This window comes from Lagenorhynchus albirostris, chromosome 16, assembly GCF_949774975.1.
Source record: "Lagenorhynchus albirostris chromosome 16, mLagAlb1.1, whole genome shotgun sequence".
NCBI lineage: Eukaryota > Metazoa > Chordata > Mammalia > Artiodactyla > Delphinidae > Lagenorhynchus > Lagenorhynchus albirostris.
In genome coordinates, this window is record NC_083110.1 from 36,201,818 (window position 1) to 36,222,749 (window position 20,932).

The window sequence follows — 20,932 nt, forward strand, 5'->3', positions numbered from 1 at the left end:
TTTTTCATCATTAGTGTATAGGAATGCCAGAGATTTCTGTGCATTAATTTTGTATCCTGCTACTTTACCAAATTCATTGATTAGCTCTAGTAGTTTTCTGGTAGCATCTTTAGGATTCTCTATGTATAGTATCACGTCATCTGCAAACAGTGACAGCTTTACTTCTTCTTTTCCAATTTGGATTCCTTTTATTTCCTTTTCTTCTCTGATTGCTGTAGCTAAAACTTCCAAAACTATGTTGAATAAGAGTGGTGAGACTGGGCAACCTTGTCTTTTTCCTGATCTTAGTGGAAATGTTTCCAGTTATTCACCATGGAGGATGATGTTGGCTGTGGGTTTGTCATATATGGCCTTTATTATGTTGAGGAAAGTTCCCTCTATGCCTACTTTCTGCAGGGTTTTTATCATAACTGGGTGTTGAATTTTGTCGAAAGCTTTCTCTGCATCTATTGAGATGATCATATGCTTTTTCCCCTTCAATTTGTTAATGTGGTGTATTACGTTGATAGATTTGCGTATATTGAAGAATCCTCGCATTTCTGGAATAAACCCCACTTGATCGTGGTGTATGATCCTTTTAATGTGTTGTTGGATTCTGTTTGCTAGTATTTTGTTGAGGATTTTTGCATCTATGTTCATCAGTGATATTGGCCTGTAGTTTTCTTTCTTTGTGACATCCTTGTCTGGTTTTGGTATCAGGGTGATTGATGGTGGCCTCGTAGAATCAGTTTGGGAGTGCTCCTCCCTCTGCTATATTTTGGAAGACTTTGAGAAGGGTAGGTGTTAGCTCTTCTCTAAATGTTTGATAGAACTCGCCTGGGAAGCCATCTGGTCCTGGGCTTTTGTTTGTTGGAAGATTTTTAATCACAGTTTCAATTTCAGTGCTTGTGATTAGTCTGTTCATATTTTCTATTTCTTCCTGATTCAGTCTTGGCAGGTTGTGCCTTTCTAAGAATTTGTCCATTTCTTCCAGGTTGTCCATTTTATTGGCATAGAGTTGCTTGTAGTAATCTCTCATGATCTTTTGTATTTCTGCAGTGTCAGTTGTTACTTCTCCTTTTTCATTTCTAATTCTATTGATTTGAGTCTTCTCCCTTTTTTTCTTGATGAGTCTGGCTAATGGTTTATCAATTTTGTTTATCTTCCCAAAGAACCAGCTTTTAGTTTTATTGATCTTTGCTATCGTTTCCTTCATTTCTTTTTCATTTATTTCTGATCTGTACTTTATGATTTCTTTCCTTCTGCTAACTTTGGGGTTTTTTTGTTCTTCTTTCTGTATTTGCTTTAGGTGCAAGGTTAGGTTGTTTATTTGAGATGTTTCCTGTTTCTTAAAGTAGGATTGTATTGCTATAATCTTCCCTCTTAGAACTGCTTTTGCTGCATCCCATAGGTTTTGAGTCGTTGTGTCTCCATTGTCATTTGTTTCTAGGTAATTTTTGATTTCCTCTTTGATTTCTTCAGTGTTCACTTCGTTATTAAGTAGTGTATTGTTTAGCCTCCATGTGTTTGTATGTTTTACAGATCTTTTCCTGTAATTGATATCTAGTCTCATAGCGTTGTGTTCAGAAAAGATGCTTGATACAATTTCAGTTTTCTTAAATTTACCAAGGCTTGATTTGTGACTCAAGATATGATCTATCCTGGAGAATATTCCATGAGCACTTGAGAAAAATGTGTGTTCTGTTGTTTTTGGATGGAATGTCCTATAAATATCAATTACGTCCATCTTGTTTAATGTATCATTTAAAGCTTGTGTTTCCTTACTTATTTTCATTTTGGATGATCTGTCCATTGGTGAAAGTGGGGTGTTAAAGTCCCCTACTATGAATGTGTTACTGTCGATTTCCCTTTTTATGGCTGTTAGTATTTGCCTTATGTATTGAGGTGCTCCTATGTTGGGTGCATAAATATTTACAATTGTTATATCTTCTTCTTGGATCGATCCCTTGATCATTATGTAGTGTCCTTCTTTGTCTCTTGTAATGGTCTTTATTTTAAAGTCTATTTTGTCTGATACGAGAATTGCTACTCCAGCTTTCTTTTGGTTACCATTTGCATGGAATATCTTTTTCCATCCCCTTACTTTCAGTCTGTATGTGTCTCTAGGTCTGAAGTGGGTCTCTTGTAGACAGCATATATATGAGTCTTGTTTTTGTATCCATTCAACCAGTCTGTGTCCTTTGGTGGGAGCATTTAATCCATTTACATTTAAGGTAATTATCGATACTTATGTTCCTATTCCCATTTTCTTAATTGTTTTCTGTTTGTTATTGTAGGTCTTTTCCTTCTCTTGTGTTTCTTGCCTAGAGAAGTTCATTTAGCATTTGTTGTAAAGCTGGTTTGGTGGTGCTGAACTCTCTCAGCTTTTGCTTGTCTGTAAAGGTTTTAATTTCTCCATCAAATCTGAATGAGATCCTTGCTGGGTAGAGTAGTCTTGGTTGTAGGTTTTTCTCCTTCATCACTTTAAATATGTCCTGCCAGTCCCTTCTGGCGTGCAGAGTTTCTGCTGAAAGATCAGGTGTTAACCTTATGGGGATTCCCCTGTGTGTTATTTGTTGTTTTTCCCTTGCTGCTTTTAATGTTTTCTTTGTATTTAATTTTTGACAGTTTGATTACTATGTGTGTTGGCGTGTTTCTCCTTGGATTTATCCTGTATGGGACTCTCTGTGCTTCTGGACTTCACTATTTCCTTTCCCATATTAGGGAAGTTTTCAACTATAATGTCTTCAAATATTTTCTCAGTCCCTTTCTTTTTCTCTTCTTCTTCTGGAACCCCTATAATTCAAATGTTGGTGTGTTTAATGTTGTCCCAGAGGTCTCTGAGACTGTCCTCAGTTCTTTTCATTCTTTTTTCTTTATTCTGCTCTGCAGTAGTTATTTCCACTATTTTATCTTCCAGGTCACTTATCTGTTCTTCTGCCTCAGTTATTCTGCTATTGATCCTATCTAGAGTATTGTTTTGTTTTGTTTTTTTGTTTGCTTTGTTTTGTTTTTTTGCGGTACGCGGGCCTCTCACTGTTGTGGCGTCTCCCGTTGCGGAGCACAGGCTCTGGACACACAGGCTCAGTGGCCATGGCTCACGGGCCTAGCCGCTCCGCAGCATGTGGGATCTTCCCGGACCGGGGCACGAACCCGTGTCCCCTGCATCGGCAGGCGGACTCTCAACCAATGCGCCACCAGGGAAGCCCCATCTAGAGTATTTTTAAATTCATCTATTTTGTTGTTCATCATTGCTTGTTTCATCTTTAGTTCTTCTAGGTCCTTGTTAAATGTTTCTTGCATTTTGTGTATTCTATTTCCAAGATTTTGGATCATCTTTACTATCATTATTCTGAATTCTTTTTCAGGTAGACTGCCTATTTCCTCTTCATTTGTTAGGTCTGGTTGGTTTTTATCTTGCTCCTTCATCTGCTGTGTGTTTTTCTGTCTTCTCACGTTGCTTATCTTACTGTGTTTGGGGTCTGTTTTTTGCTGGCTGCATGTTCGTAGTTCCCGTTGCTTTTGGTGTCTTTCCCCAGTGGCTAAAGTTGGTTCGGTGGGTTGTGTGGGCTTCCTGGTAGAGGGGACTAGTGCCTGTGTTCTGGTGGATGTGGCTGGATCTTGTGTTTCTGGTGGGCAGGTCCACGTCTGGTGCTGTGTTTTGGGGTGTCTGTGGACTTATTATGATTTTAGGCAGCCTGTCTGCTATTGGGTGGGGTTGTGTTCCTGTCTTGCTGTTTGTTTGGCATAGGGTGTCCAGTACTGTAGCTTGCTGGTCGTTGAGTGAAGCTGGGTGTTGGTGTTGAGATGGCGATCTCTGGGAGATTTTCAGTGTTTGATATTATGTGGAGCTGGGAGGTCTCTTGTGGACCAGTGTCCTGAAGTTGGCTCTCCCACCTCAGAATAAAAGGGAGAAAAAGAAGAGAGAGAGAGAGACAGAGAGAGAGAGAGAGAGAGAGAGAAAAGAAGGAAAGAAAGAAAGAAAAGAAACGAAGGTAAGATAAAATAAAGTTATTAAAATAAAAAATAATTATTAAGAAAAAAATTTAAAAAAAACGGATGGATAGAACCCTAGGACAAATGGTGAAGGCAAAGGTATACAGACAAAATCTCACACAGAAGCATACACATACACACTGACAAAAAGAGGAAAAGGGAAGAAAATAATAAATCTTGCTCTCAAAGTCCACCTCCTTAATTTGGGATGATTCGTTGTCTATTCATGTATTCCACAGATGCAGGGTACATCTAGTTGATTGTGGAGCTTTAATCCGCTGCTTCTGAGGCTGCTAGGAGAGATTTCCCTTTCTCTTCTTTGTTCTCACAGCTCCCGGGGCTCATCTTTGGACCGGAGGGCGTCTGTTCTTCCCTCAGACAGGACGGGGTTAAAGGAGCCGCTGTTTTGGGGGTTCTGGCTCACCCAGGCCTGGGGGAGGGAGGGGTACAGAGTGCGGGGCCAGCCTGTGGCGGCAGAGGCCGGCGGGACGTTGCACCAGCCTGAGGCACACCGTGCGCTCTCCCGGGGAAGTTGTCCCTGAATCCCGGGACCCTGGCAGTGGCGGGCTGCACAGGCTCCCCGGAAGGGAGGTGTGGATAGTGACCTGTGCTTGCACACAGGCTTATTGGTGGCGGCAGCAGCAGCCTTAGCGTCTCATGCCCGTCTCTGGGGTCCGCGCTGTTAGCCACGGCTTGCGCCCGTCTCGGGAGCTCCTTTAAGCAGCACTCTTAATCCCCTCTCCTCACGCACCAGGAAACAGAGGGAAGAAAAAGTCTCTTGCCTCTTCGACAGGTCCAGACTTTTCCCCGGACTCCCTCCCGGCTAGCCCTGGTGCAGTAACCCCCTGCAGGCTGTGTTCACGCCGCCAACCCCAGTCCTCTCCCTGCGCTCCGACCGAAGCTGGAGCCTCAGCTCCCAGCCCCGCCCGCCCCGTCGGGTGAGCAGACAAGCCTCTCGGGCTGGTGAGTGCCGGTCAGCATCAATCCTCTGTGCGTGATCTCTCTGCTTTGCCCTCTGCAGCCCTGTTGTTGTGCTCTCCTCTGCGGCCCCGAAGCTTTCCCCCTCCGCCGCCCGCAGTCTCCGCCCTCGAAGGGGCTTATTAGTGTGTGGAAACCTTTCCTCCTTCACAGCTCCCTCCCACTGGTGCAGGTCCCGTCCCTATCCTTTTGTCTCTGTTTATTCTTTTTTCTTTTGCCCTACCCAGGTACGTGGGGACTTTCTTGCCTTTTGGGAGGTCTGAGGTCTTCTGCCAGCATTCAGTAGGTGTTCTGTAGGAGTTGTTCCACGTGTAGATGTATTTCTGGTGTATCTGTGGGGAGGAAGGTGATCTCCGTGTCTTACTCTTCCACCATCTTCCCCTCTGGCCACCCACAATTTATTTTTGATGAACTCTTTGAGAGAATTAAGTTGTATGTATTTTATCCTTACTATTTCAGTTTCTGTTTTCTAAAAACAAGGGTTTTCTCATATGTAATCACACTTAGGTTATCAAATTCAGGAAATTTTACATTGATACAGTACTTTAACCTATTACACACTCTTGTCTGTTATCTCAACTATCTCAAGTCTTTTTTAGACTCCGCCTCCCCCCAGCAGAGGATTTAGTGTGGGATCACATACTGTTATTAGTTGTCATGTCTCTTTAATCTGGAACAGTTCCTTAGCTGTCCTTTGTCTTTCATGACAGTAACATGTTTTAAGAATATAGGCCATGGGCTTCCCTGGTGGCACAGTGATTGAGAACCAGTCTGTCAATGCAGGGGACACGGCTTCGATCCCTGGTCTGGGAGGATCCCACATGCTGTGGAGCAGCTAGGCCTGTGCGCCACAACTAGTGAGCCTGCGCTCTAGAGCCCGTGAGTCACAGCTGTTGAGCCTGCATGCCACAACTACTGAAGCCTGCACGCCTAGAGCCCGTGCTCCACAACAAGAGAAGCACCGCAATGAGAAGCCTGCGCACCGCAGTGAAGAGTAGCCCCCGCTCGCTGCAGCTAGAGAAAGCCCGCATGCAGCAACGAAGACCCAACACAGCCAAAAATGAATGAATAAAATAAATAAATTAAAAATAAATAATTAAAATAGTGCTAGAAATTTTTAAAAAAAGCATATAGGCCAGTTATTTTATACAGTGTTCCTCAGTTTGGAGTTATCTGACATTTTCTCATTGTTAGATTTAGGTGATGCATCTCTGGCGAGAATTCTACATAAATGATGATGTGTCCTTTCTCAGGCTATCACATTCAGAAGCATGATGTGTCTGACCTTACTTGGCATTAGTAATATTGGTTTTGATCACCTGGCTAGGGTGTTGTCCAGTTTCTTCATTGTATAGTCACTGTTTCCCCCTTTACAATTAATAAACAAACTGTGGGGAGATACTTGAATACTTGAATATCTTAGTCTTTATTTATTCTCTTTATCTAGCTATCATCAATATGGACTGATGGCCTTCTACTTTATCCAGTGGGTTATAATCCATTACAGCCCTTATTTTTTTTTGTAGTTATTTGTATTTAAAAATTTTTACACAATTTTAAAAGGTTACTTTTCCATTTACAGTTATAACAAAATATTGACTATATTTCCTGTGTTGTACAATACATCCTTGAGTTTATCTTACACCCAGTAGTTTGTACCTCCCACTCTCCCACTCCTATATTGCCTCCCCTCCTCCCATTGGTAACCACTGGTTTGCTCTCTCTCTGTGAGTCTGCTTCTTGTTTGTCATATTCGCTAGTTTGTTGTACTTTTTTAAGATTCCACAAAAAAGTGGTATCGTACAGTATATGTCCTCTGTCTGACTTATTTCACTTAGCATAATGCCCTCCAAGTCATGTTGCTGCACATGGCAAAATTTTGTTCTTTTTTATGGCTGAGTGGTATTCCATTTGTGTGGGGGGGGTATATATATATACCACATCCTCTTTATCCTTTCATTTACAACCTTTATGTTTTTTGATGTTCATATTGTCCCAGGTTCTGACAGTGGGAGTCCCTTCATCCTGGCTCTGGTGTCCTTTGGGTGTGGCCCTATCATTTTCTGACACAGTGATGTTCCAGGCTCATGTTGGACCTTTTGTGCCCCATCTGTGGGGCAGAATCAGTCATGATTTTAAGGAGGCAAGGTTTCTCTTAGTGGAGAAACAATATATAGAAACCAAGATCTGGGCATTAGGTATTGTCATTAGTACTGGTGTCATTGTTTCCAGTCCCTTCCAGTGAACATAGTTAGGAACTATATTTTTAAAAAATAATTTTAGTTTATACTAACACCCTCAATTCTCGTCCAACCCCACAGGATTTTTTTTTTTTTTTTGCTTTTCCCCATTCCATGTTCCAATTTATTAAGTTTTAAAAATTGAAGTATAATATGTATATATATGTAAACATATATATAAAGTGAAGTGTGCAGGTCTTATGTATACAGTTCAATCAGTTTTGGAAAATGCATACACCTTTGTAATCCATACCCCTATCAAGATACTGATTATAATTTTTTAAAACTGTTTCTCATTGTGGATAATATTGATTTGTTTACTTTTAGATACTTGATCCTTGAATGTGCCCATTCACAAATTCATTTGCACTTCAGTTGAACAGCCATAAGCCAAAGTAAGTTTACTGGTATTTCACCAACGAAGCAGACAAACAAAAAAAGGGTCTTCTGTATTCTGTGGGTTAATGCAGATACAATTATTTCTCACTAGTCATTTGCATTTTATTTTGTTAGAATTGGGCTGAAAAAATGTTGATGTTTCTTCAAGGATTGTATCACTACATTTTTCTAATTGCAAATTGTGATGGTAAAGAAAGCAAAGTGTGTATTTCCTTATGAGTGGGTGAAGTACATTGTAGTTCCTGGAGTTTGGTCAGGTTTTTCTTGAACCCTTCTGTCAGTTGGTGGCACTGTCCACAGAAATTTATAATTTGCAACAGCAGTCTTTTATTAACTAGTGGAATAGGAATGAACAGAATTGATGAGTTTTATTTTTTATTTATTTATTTTTGGCTGCATTGGGTCTTCGTTGCTGCACGCAGGCTCTCTCTTGCTGCAGTGAGCGGGGGCTACTCTTTGTTGTGGTGTGCAGACTTCTCATTGTGGTGGTTTCTCTTGTTGTGGAGCACGGGCTCTAGGTGCATGGGCTTCACTAGTTGTGGCTCGCGGGCTCTAGAACACAGGCTCAGTAGTTGTGGCTCACGGGCTTAGTTACTCTGTGGCATGTGGGATCTTCCCAGACAAGAGCTCAAACCCGTGTCCCCTGCATTGGCAGGCGGATTGTAACCACTATGTCACCAGGGAAGTCCCGATGAGTTTTATTTTAAAAGGATATTTCTAGAGTGGAGAATTCGTTTGGCTCTTTGAGTTAATTTTACAGTTGACTCTGTAAAGCCAGGTCAGGAAGATTTTGCAGGACTGGCGATGTTACCAAAAAGATGAAAAGAAAATTGGCAAAAAATTAGTAATTATGGTAGAAAGAACAGTAGTTAATAAAAAGCCAGGTTTTGCTAGTACTTACATTGTGTTAATAACAGTATAAACCTGACAAGTTTTATATATATATGTGAGAAATATTTGGTTGTTAGTACTAGCAAACTCGTCCAGTTTGTTCTGAAGTTGAGGTATACATTCTGGAATGTATTACATCAACCCTAAAAAATATATCTGTGTAATTCCTCGGCACTGATGTACTGTTATTTTGTGTACCATTAAGAAAGAAAATAAATGATACCTATTAAACAATGATGTGATATTAATCTTAAGACGTATCTTGATTTTACAGTTGTTAAAATGTGAAAAGATCCATTAAGAAAGAAAAATGATGCCTATTAAACAATGATATTATATCAATTTTAAGACACATTCTGATTTCACAGTTGTTAAAATGTTTAAAATGTGTTGATGAATTATATTAATCAATGAATAATAGTCCACTGTCTGGATATACCACAGCTTATTTATGCATTTACCTACTGAAGGACATCTTGATTGCTTCCAAGTTTTGACAGTTATGAATAAAGTTCTTTTAAACATCTTTGGGCAGGTTTTTGTGTGGACACAAGTTTTCAACTCATTTGGGATACCAAGTAGCAGGATTTCTGGATTGTATGCTAATAGTATGTTTAGTTTTTGTAAGAAACTGCCAAATTCTTCCAGTGTGGCTCTGTCATTTTGCATTACCATCAGCAATGAATGAGGGTCCCTTTGCTCTGTATCCTTATCAGCATTTTATGTTGTCAGTGCTTTAGATTTTGACCATTTTAATAAATGTGTGGTAACATTTACCTGATTGTTGTTTTAATTTATAATTCCTTAGTGACATATGATGTTGGCTGGGATTGTATTGACTTAATAGATAATAGAGAAGAACAGATATCTTGGCAGTATTGAGTCTTCCTATTCATTAACATGGACTGTTCATTTATTTAGTTCTTTGACTTTTTTCATTAGTTTTGTAGTTTTCCTCATATAGATCTTATATGTATTTTATTAGATTTATACCTAAGAATTTCATTTTGGGGGTGCTGATGTAAATGATATGTCTTTAATTTCAAATTCCACAAGCGTATTACTGGCATATAGGAGAGCAATTGACTTTTGTATATTAACCTTGTATCTTGCAACTTTGCTGTAATTGATTATTAATTCTAGGAGTTTTTTTGTCGTTGATTCATGTAGATTTTCTATATAGATGATTACATCATCTGTGAACGAAGACAGTTCTTTCTTTCCAATCTTTATACCATTTATTTCTTTCTCTTGTCTTATTCCATTAGCTTGGATTTCCAGTGTGATTTGAAAAGGAGTGGTAAGAAGGGATATGTTGCCTTGTTCCTGATCTTAGTGGGAAAGCTTTGAGTGTCTCACTATTAAATGTGATGTTAGCTATAGGTTTTTGGTAGGTGTTCTTCAAATTGAGGAAATTCCCCTCTATCCCTAGTTTGCTGAGATTTTTCTTTTAATCGTGAATGAGTGTAAAATAGTCTCAAATGCTTTTTCTGCATCTAATGATAGCATCTTAGTGGTTTTTTTTCTTTAGTCTTCTGATGTGATGGATTGAATTAGTTGATTTCTTGAATGTTGAACCAGCCTTGTGTACCTGGATTAAATGCCAGTTGGTCATGGTATAAATTCTTTTTATATATTGTTGGATTTGATGTGCTAATATTCTTTTTCTTTTTTTGGCCACACTGCACAGTTTGCAGGATCTTAGTTCCCCAACCAGGGATTGAACCTGTGCCCCAGCAGTGAGTGCACTGAGTCCTAACCACTGGACCACCAGGGAATTCCTGATGTGCTAATATTCTGTTCAGGATTTTTGTATATATGTTTATGAGAGATTGGTCTCTAGTTTTCTTGTAATGTCTTTATCTGGTTTTGGTATTAGGGTAATGCTGGCCTCGTAGAATGAGTTAGGAAGTATTCCCTTTGTTTCTATCTTCTGAATAAGATAATAGAGAATTGTTATAATATCTTCTTAAGTGTTTGCTAGAATTCACTAGAGAACCCATCTGGGCCTGATGCTTTCTGGTTTGGAAGATTATTAATTATGATTCAATTTCTCTAAAAATGTAGACCTATTTGGATAGTCTGTTTATTCATGTGTGAGTTTTAGCAAATTGTATCTGTCAAGGAATAGGGCCATTTCATCTAAGTTATCTAATTTGTTGGCATAGAGCTCATGGTATTCCTTGATTAACCTTTTAATGACCATGGGATCTGTAGTGGTGTCTCCGCTTTCATTTCTGATATTAGTAATCTGTGTCATTTTTCTTTTTTATCAATTTTATTTATCTTTTCAAAGAATCTTTGCAAAGAACCTTTTCAAAGAACCTTTGGTTTCATTGATTTTTCTCTATTGATTTCCTGTTTTCAGTTTTATTATTTTCTGCTCTGATTTTTATTACTTTTCATCTGCTCTTCTTGGATTTAATTTGCCCTTCTTTTCCTAGTTTCTTTAGATGGCACCTTACGTTATTGATTTTAGATCTCTCTTCTTTTCTAATACATGCATTGAATGCTGTAAATTTCCCTCTAAGCACTGCTTTCACTGCATCCCATCGATTCTGAAAATTTATGCTTTCATTTCCATTTAGTTCAAATTATTCTTAAATGTCTCTTGAAAATTCTTCTTTGGCCCATTTCCTTTCGAAGTGCATTGTTTAAGTATTTTGAGATTTTTCAACTATCTTTCTATTTTTGATTCTAGTTTAATTCTGTGATGGTCTGAGAGGAGATATTGTATGATTTCTATTGTTTTAAATTTGTTAAGGTATATTTTATATACCACCATAATGTGGTCTGTCTTGATGAATAGTCCATGTAACGGTACAGAATTCTAGGTTGGTTTTTTTTTTCTCTTGACACTTTAAATATTTCATTGCACTCTCTTCTTGCTTGCATGGTTTCTAAAGAGAAGTCAGGTGTAATTCTTATCTTTGCCCCTCTATAGGTAAGGTGTTTTTTCCCTCTATTTTCTTTCAAGATTTTTTCTTAATCTTTTACTTTCTGTAGTTTGAAAATGATCTATATAGGTGTAGTTTTTTGGTCATTTAACCTGCTTGGTGTTCTCTGAACTTCCTGGATCTGTGGTTTGGTGTCTAACATTAATTTGGAGAAATTTTCAATCAGTGTTTCAAGTATGTTTCCTGTTCCTTTCTCTTTTTCTTTTTCTTCTCCTTTTTGTATTACTTCTCCTTCTCATTATGCATATGTTACACCTTTTCTACTTGTTCCACAGTTCTTTGATATTCTGTTCTTTTTTGGTGTTTTTTTGGTTTGCTTTTCAATTTTGGAGATTTTCCCTGACATATCCTCAAGCTCCAAAGGTCTTTCCTCAGCCGTGTGTAGTAGTCTACTAAGAAGTTCATCAAAGGCACTTTGAAAACAGGTTTAAAAATCTTTATAAGAAACAGTTATACCCTAGGATCTAGGGCTTATATCATCTTCTAACACTTGTCCTCACAGCCAGGTGCCTGCCTGTGATAATGACTTCTTAGTGCTCTTCCACATTCAGTTCTCCTTTCATTCCAGGCATATGGGAACATTTAATTCCTTTGTTTCCTTGAAGTTAGGTGGTATCATGTGACTGATTCTGGCCAGTGGACTTTGAGGGGAGGTGTGTGTTATTTCTGTGTTGACATAGTGAAAAGTCCATGAAGAGTTGCTGGTTTTTTTCTTTATCTGGAAGTACCTAGCCATATGTTTCATTTGATACAAGAACAAGATAGTCAGCCTGGGTCCTTGGATGACTGTGAAACAGATCCTGCTTATTATGTTGGGCATTTTACATGAGACAGAAGTAGACTTTTGTTGTGTTGAGCCACTGAAATCTTGGAGTTATTCAGTGGCTACTGAGCATTTAACATGTGGCAAGCCCTGACTGAGATGTGCTTTAATGGTAATGTACATACCAGGTTTGGAAGTTTAACTATGAAGAAAGAAAAGAAAATATCTTATTAATAATTTTTATATTTATTATATTGAAATAACATTTTGGATCCATTGGGTGAAACAAAATCTATTAATTTCAGCTTTTTCTCTAGTTTTTTTCATGGGGACACTAGAAAATTTTAAATTAACACATGTAGTCGCATTTGCAGTCTTATATTTATCTTGGACAGTGCTGAAACCAACCTGGACAAATTCAGTAGTCCTGGCAGAAGTTGGATGTTTGAGTGTTTAGAGAAGCTAAACCAATGAGACCCTAGATTTGGAGAGAATACAGAACAGGAAAACACTGTAAATGATGGTTAAGCAAAAGTCTACTTACTGGATCAGAAGATGTGCCCTTACTTTTTGTCCCATGTTACTTTTCCCACTTGTTTGCAGAGCAGTGGCAGTCAGAAGTGTATACTCCATCTAGGAGACTGGAGGACTCTTCTAAGAAACTGACTCCAGGGAAAAGAGCAGCAGAGCCTGACATTCGAGGGTCTCCATATCTGCACAGGCAGGTGATTGCCCAGTTACCCTACAGTGAAGCCCACTAGTTTACAAGCCCTCCTATACCCACAGCATTGTCCAGTCAGAGTTCCTGTGCTTCACTGTTACATGAACAGTACCCAAGGATCACCAGGTATTTGCTGGAAATTTCTAATACGAGAGCAACTCCTCAAGGGAAAGAGAATAATAATAGTAGTGGTGAGTTGTTTGCATATTAGGATAATGCAGCTAATAATACAAATAAAAGGAAAAGATTAGCATATACTCTTTGTGATGAGGCTCATCTCTAATATTCGCTTATCCCGCATTACCCCTATATATATATATATATATATATATTTTTTTTTTTTTTTTTTTTTCTTTGCTGTACACGGGCCTCTCACTGTTGTGGCCTCTCCCGTTGCGGAGCACAGGCTCCGGATGCGCAGGCTCAGCGGCCATGGCTCATGGGCCCAGCCGTTCCGCGGCATGTGGGATCTTCCCGGACCGGGGCACGAACCCATGTTCCCTACATCGGCAGGCGGACTCTCAACCACTGCGCCACCAGGGAAGCCCAGGAGACTTTTTTTTTTGCGGTACGCGGGCCCCTTACTGCTGTGGCCTCTCCCATTGCGGAGCACAGGCTCCGGACGCGCAGGCTCATTGGCCATGGCTCACGGGCCCAGTCGCTCCGTGGCATGTGGGATCTTCCCGGACTGGGGCATGAACCCGTGTCCCCTGCATCGGCAGGCAGACTCTCAACCACTGTGCCACCAGGGAAGCCCTACCCCAGTATATTTTAAGAAGTGTGCTGAAGTATGAATAGTTCTTCGGTTAGTAATTTAAGAGAGCAGGTGAGGAGATCTTACTACTTTCAGCTAGCTCAGTTTTCCTTTATTTTAAAATTTACAAGTTGATGGAAGGAAAAGTGTGCCTATAGTGAGAGAAGTAGTACAAGCAAAATGGTACAGTGTTCGAAATTCTTCTTAAAATAAGTGTTATTATTGAAAAGTATAGATAAATGTAGAAGTTTTTTTTTCTTATGTCAAGCAGTGGTTTATATATGCTGGAATCATACCTGAGTGCAAGAGCATGTTCTTGTGATCTAACATATCTGAATTTGAATCCTGTCTCTGCCACCTACTAGATGTGGCTGCAAAGAGAAATTACTTAACCTCATAAGACACAGACAGTAAAACAGAATGTAATTTCCAAGAAGGCAGGGCTTTTTTCGTTCTTTTTGTTCATCGCTATATCCCTAGGCTAGAATCGTTCATGTGACACATAGTTAGCACTCATTAAATATTCATTGTATGAAAAGAGTCCCTACCTCATAGATTTTCTTTTATTCCATCCTCGCATAAAATGAAGAGCTTGATTGCTACTTATTTTTTTTTAAGCTGCTTCAGAAAGGTCTGTGTATATGTACAATTTACCTGTCTTGGGGAAACTTTTCAGTTATACCAAGTTTCAGATCTTTGCAACTTGATTTTTCCTAGAAATCTACCTTCTTATTGTCAAATTAGAAATTTATGCTTGAACTCTGGTGCGTCCTTCGACAATGCATGTCGTCTCCTAAAAGTGATGGCACTTTATGACATCAACTTCATAGATTATTATAGTGGTTGTTATCGTAGAGATTAATCATAGGGTATTGTCTCTAGGTATACCACAGATTCTCCTGGTTTTGAATGGTGCAGTTTAACGTGCATGCTAACTGAAAAAGAAATGATTTTCCTACCTTCCTTCAGTATTTTCTTTTATGGTCATGTGATAATTAGGTAGATGGTTTCTGTTAGTTCTGGCAAATTCATAAGTATCCAGTTACTTCCCAACATTTTTTCCCACTACTCGGTACATCTCTCCCTGTGCCTAATCCCCACCCTTTCAGTTATTGAAGATGACTTCATTCTCTTTCTTAGAGAAGTTTGAAGGTACCAAATATAAGTTCTGCAAATTTCTTCTCCTCATCTCAAAGATCCCTTTTTATGTGTCTTTCTCTTCTCTCTCTCCTGTCTCACAAGAAGTTTCCCCTTTTCTAAGGCTAGATCCTTGCCTTCGTTGAGACCTCCCGCTCCTTGTCTGTTTTGACATGAATCCTAGACAGGCTATTTCCAGTTAGATTACAACGCCTGATCAAATTTCCTTGAAATTGAAAATAAACCAGCAAAACCTTCCTTTGACATTGTTATTACCTTGAGGCTATATACCATTCTTCTTTGAACTTCTCAAAATGGTAGTCTATACCTGAATAGCTCCTGTCACTTTTTTTTTTTTTTTTGCGGTACGTGGGCCTCTCACTGCTGTGGCCTCTCCCGTTGCAGAGCACAGGCTCCGGACGCGCAGGCTCAGCGGCCATGGCTCCACGGCATGTGGGATCTTCCCGGACCGGGGCACGAACCTGTGTCCCCTGCATCGGCAGGCGGACTCTCAACCACTGCGCCACCTGGGAAGCCCCACTCCTGTCACTTTTTAAACATACTTCCTTGCCATTGCCATTTTGCCTCTACCACTTCCCTTGAATTCGTCAGCAACCCATTTAGCAAGTTTAACAGCTTTTTCCATGCTTTTAAATTACTTGTGCTTTCTGCAGTATTTGAAATTGTCATTATCTTTTTACTTTTTTTTTTTTTTTTTTCCAGTACGTGGGCCTCTCACTGTTGTGGCCTCTCCTGTTGCGGAGCACAGGCTCCGGACGTGCAGGCTCAGCGGCCATGGCTCACAGGCCTAGCCGTTCCGTGGCATGTGGGATCTTCCCGGATAGGGGCACGAACCCGTGTCCCCCTGCATCGGCAGGCGGACTCTCAACCACTGCGCCACCAGGGAAGCCCTTACTTTTTTTTTAAGAACCTCACTTTAAAAAATTTACCTTGCATTACAAAATGTGGAAAATACAGAAAAATATAAGAAAGGTCATAATCCACTGTAATGTCACCTCTCAGAGATACTCACTGTTAAATTTGGGGCCATATCTGTTTCATCTTTTTTTTTTTTTAATGCATTAAACAAAAGAAGGATCAAACTATGCCTGTTGTTTTGATATCTGATTTTTTTCTGTTTTAGTATATTATGAGTATATTTCCAAGTCCTTATTCTTCTGTAGTACAATATAGTAGCCACACAAATTGGCAGTGTTGAAACTGCCCAGGTAGAAATCCTGGCTGCAAATACTCACTAGCTGTGTGACTTTGAGCAAGTTGCTACTCTGGGTTTTAGTTTCCTCATCTGGAAAATGAAGATGGCATTCTTATCTAATTCTTATCTAATTCCTAGGGTTGCTGTAAGTAATAAATGAGATAGTACATAAAAAATAATTCTTGGCACTTAATAAATGTTAACTATCATGATAATAGTATGTGTTTACTATAGTTTGTTTAAATTATTTGTTTTATTTCTTTTGCTATCATTAAGACTGTTGTAGGACCATTCATATAGCTAAATGAATGTCATGATTTTTTTGGTAGATTTTTATTAGTGAAATATAAAAATCTCTGTTAACTAAAATTGCTGGGCTAGTGGGTACATTATGCCTGTTGCTAAACTGCCCTCTATAGAGGTTATCCTCATTTATACTCGAGGGTGGTGTAAGAGATCATTAGCTTCATTACATTTTTCAAAAACTTCATGTTATTGCCTACATTTTGTACTGCACCCCTTGCTAAAAGTGAGTATCTATGTGATGAATGTGTTATTTTCCCTCTCGTCAAAATGTTGGGCTTGTTTAGAAGGGGATCACTGTTACATCATGGTTACCCACAGGTATTTCATTCATTATTTAGGTCTAATTTAAGTATAGGTATATATTTAGTTTTTTTCTTATTGATTATAAATCTTTCGGTACTGAAAATAATTATTTTTCTGTCCTAAATAAATTCAAGTCTCTCTCTCTTAATCTGTATCAGTTTTTGTGTGGGTAAAACCCTAATTACCATCTACCCTAATTTTACTAAGAATATTTTTTTAATAAATTTATTTTATTTATTTTTGGCTGCGTTGGGTCTTCATTGCTGTGCGCAGGCTTTCTCTAGTTGGTGGCAAGCAGGGGCTACCCTTCATTGTGGTGTGGTCGCTTCTCTTGTTGCAGAGCATGGGCTCTAGGCACGTGGGCTTCAGTAGTTGTGGCACACGGGCTCAATAGTTGTGGCTTGTGGACTCTAGAGCTCAGGCTCAGTAGTTGTGGTGCACAGGCTTAGTTGCTCCACAGCTTGTGGGATCTTCCCAAACCAGGGCTTGAACCTGTGTCCTCTGCATTGGCAGGCAGATTCTTGATCACTGCGCCACCAGGGAAGTCCATTAAGAATATTTTAAACCAGCTTTATTGAGCTACAATTCACATAACATACAATTAACCCATTTAAAGTGTACAGTTTGTGTACATATTCACAGATATGTGCAGCATCAGTGTAGTCAATTTTAGAACATTTTCATTACCTCAGAATGAAACCTTCATTTAAAAATTGTGAATCACTATATTGTACACCTGTAACTTGTATAATGTTGTACAACTATACTTCAATTAAAAAAATTTAAAAATGAAACCATCATACCCTGTAGGTATCACCCTCCCATAATTTTATTATTTTAAAATAGTATTTTATATTTATTTCGTTATATCAAAGCCTGTTGGTTCAGGATTTGGAAAGAGAAAGCATAGTTTAGATTAAAAGTACAGTCTCTGGAGTCTGACTGACCTGGGTTAAATCCCAGTCCTATATATATTAACTGTGTGACTTTGGTCAGGTTACTCAACCACTCTGAGCCTCAGTTTTCTTATAATATGGAATTAGTAGAGGTACCTGCCTCAAGAGTTTATTTTAAAGGTTAAACAAGATAATAAATGTATAGAATTTAGTACAGTAACTGGCACATAGTAAATGTTCAGTGAATATAAAGAATGATATGTTTGATGTTGCACTTCTGTTTTTAAATCAACTAGCAAATATTTGATGCTATTAGGCATTGTTAAGTACTGAATGTTGTTTCTATCAATGATTCAGAATGTTTTCTGTACCTAAGCAACATTTTTATACATTTTATATTATTTTCCCTCATGTAAAACTCTCATTACTCTCTGAGAATACAGTTGATTTCCTGTTGATAGAAAACAGTAATAGTAGCTTACAGTTAGAAAGTACTTACATTTGCCTGGCACTGTTCTAAGTGCTATACCTGCATTAACTCCTTTGATCCTCACCCTTCAGATACATGCAGTTATTCTCCCTGCTTTATAGATTGGATACCAAGGAAGTTAAGCAGCTTGGTCTAAAGTATTACAACAGGTTAGTGGTAGAGCCAGGATTCTAACCTTGGTACTCAGTCTGGCTACAAAGCCCATGCTCTTAACCCTGTGTTCTTCTCTTTATTCTCTCCTTCTTAAAAGAATGGTAGGTGGGTTTCAAACATCTTGGCATCTTGGCTTTGGGGAGTTCTATATTAAGAAGGATTGTGAAATCTTTGATGCTTGATTGTAAGGAGAACTAAAACAAGTATTGATAATCTGCTATGGACATGGGCTTCAGGGTGGCTGGGAATTTATCATCTGGTTCAGACCATGCATTGATTATTATGTTCCATCACTCTAGAATCTGGGCCCCAGGTGGAACAGTAGCCAGGCACAGTGCACCCTCCCAGCCCCCAACACCCCAGCCCTCCCAGTAAAAAGCCCATCTGAACCTGTATGCCTCCCTCCTTGCATACTATCAAACCCTGCCAGTCTTTAGAAGGGCCACTTTAAATCCAGCCCACAGTGATCTCTCCACCTGTGAAGCAAGTCTTTTTTATTTCTCAATTGTCGTGTGTGGTGGTACAACAGTATATGTAGTGTCATCTGGTACTGTTGTTTAAGCTTTAATATATTACGGCTTGACTCCTCAAGTTGATTAAATGTTGCTTGCCAGCAGGGAACTATGTCTAAAATGTTTTAAAATTTACTGTAGTGCCCTCAGAAGTATTATCCAGTAATCTTTTTTTCTCTCTCTTTCAACCTCACTTGCTTATTGATAATAGAGCTGTTCTCTGACATTCAAACATATCTAGCTTCACAAACTTAGTCCCTAAAGTACAGGTGTGTTTTGAAGAAGGTGGGTAGTCCATAGTCAGGCTGTTGTATTATGTGCATTATATTGGGGTAGTTGCTTCTAATTGTCTGTCTGAAACTCTTCAAAACCTGATGTTACTTCTCTTTGAAATCTTACTTGATTGCCCTGGTTGTTGCTCATCCTGCTTACAAGCCCCTCCCTTAGGCATGTGACTCACTGATTTAAAAGACAGCGTTGTTCAGTAATTAACTACCTGCCTCTCATCACATAGAAATGAGAACTTAAATGCAGCCTTCCCACCTAAAACTTTCTTCCCTATGTGTTTACCTATCTGTGAACATGAAGCAACACTGTCCTTTTGGAGGAAATATCTGTAGTCCATATCCCACTCCTGTCGGAAATGATTAGCTTGCATGTGCCTGTACAAGTGATGAATTTTATATGAGTGCTCTTAATTGAAAATTGTATTTCTGTAATTTCTAGAATGTTGTTTAGTTTCATTGATGCACACGTTTGGATGAATGACAGTTGAATATTTAATGAAGGTAGTTTTTAGTTTTTAATAAAAAGAAAGCCAAATATTGAACACAGGTTAACTGGATTAAATTCTGACCATCAGTACATCCTTAGGTAATAGGATGGTTATCCATTTTAATGATGTATAATTTTTTTTTTCTGGAAACTACCCATGTTTAAAGAAATTCATTCCATCCTTACTGCCTTGCCTTAGCAATCCTGAAAAATATGGGTATGCATCATTAGGAAGTAAATCTGTTCTGAGAAAGAAATTTTAAAACATTCTTCTATTTGCTAAATAGGACATTTAAAAGTACTGTGTTCTAATATATTGGTATTGCTATATGTATTTAGGCAGTATCAAATAAAATCTTTGTAGGGACTTCCCTGGTGGTCCAGTGGTTAAGAATCTGCCTACCAATGCAGGGGACACAAGTTCGAGCCCTGGTCCAGGAAGATCCCACATGCTGAGGAGCAACTAAGCCCATGTGCCACAACTACTGAAGCCCGAGCGCCTAGAGCGCATGCCGTGCAACAAGAGAAGCGACCACAATGAGAAGCCCACGCACCGCAACAAAGAGTAGCCCCCGCTCACCGCGACTAGAAAAAGCCCGTGCACAGCAATGAAGACCCAGTGCAGCCAAAAATAAATAAATAAATAATAAAAATAAATTAATTATAAAAATTTTTTTAAGTCTTTTATATTATAGTACAGTTGACTTGCTAAACAGTTTTTTTTAAGCCCATATGCCTTTAAATTGATTATGATACTCTGTTTCTGAAGCACAGCTGTAATTCTCAACCTGTTAAGATAAATGTATTTTTCATCCTTTTGAACAACTTACAATTTATAATTTATAGGAAATAAATTTAAAAATTTGCTGATGGAGGAAAGATCTCTGGGACTTCCTTGTAGATCTGTCAATATTTGATTTTTTTTTTTTTTTTTTTTTGCGGTACGCAGGCCTCTCACTGCTGTGGCCTCTCCCGTTGCGCAGCACAGGCTCCGGACGCGCAGGCCCAGCGGCCATGGCTCACGGGCCCAGGCGCTCCGCGGCACGTGGGATCCTCCCGGACCGGGGTACAAACCCGCGTCCCCTGCATCGGCAGGCGGACGCTCAACCACTGCGCCACCAGGGAAGCCCTCAATATTTGATTTTAATAATCTCTGTCATACTGACATTGTTTACTAAAAGCTATGTGTAAAATTATAACTCATAACGGATAAAGTACCTCTTTTTCCCCAACTTTTTTACCTTAAAAACTTTTAAATTGGTATAATATTTGAACAGATAGTAAATACCCATTTCAGCCATATTTACCAGTTCACTTGCTAACATTTTGCCTCATCTGCTCTCTCTCTCTCTGTTTATAAAAATACCCACACTTTTTTTTTCTGAGCCATTTGAAAGCTGCAATAGCCACTGTTTCCACCACCCCTCACCCTTACCCTCATGGTCTTTTATGAAATCTCATCTAGTT

At 39.1% G+C, this 20,932-nt stretch overlaps 1 protein-coding gene across 3 annotated transcripts in view; it reads left to right on the plus strand.

Moving 5' to 3' along the window:
* BMPR1A (bone morphogenetic protein receptor type 1A) overlaps nucleotides 1-20,932 on the plus strand; it is a 141,355-nt gene that overhangs the window by 48,763 nt on the left and 71,660 nt on the right. The window contains exon 1 of one of the 3 annotated variants that reach the window (XM_060125336.1): nucleotides 7,543-7,588. The exons of 1 other annotated variant lie outside the window; for it this stretch is intronic. The gene's annotated coding sequence lies outside the window, so the exon portion shown is untranslated. Of the gene's footprint in view, nucleotides 1-7,542; nucleotides 7,589-18,093; nucleotides 18,176-20,932 lie in introns of those variants that run through there. One more of the 3 variants, XM_060125337.1, reaches the window with a different exon arrangement.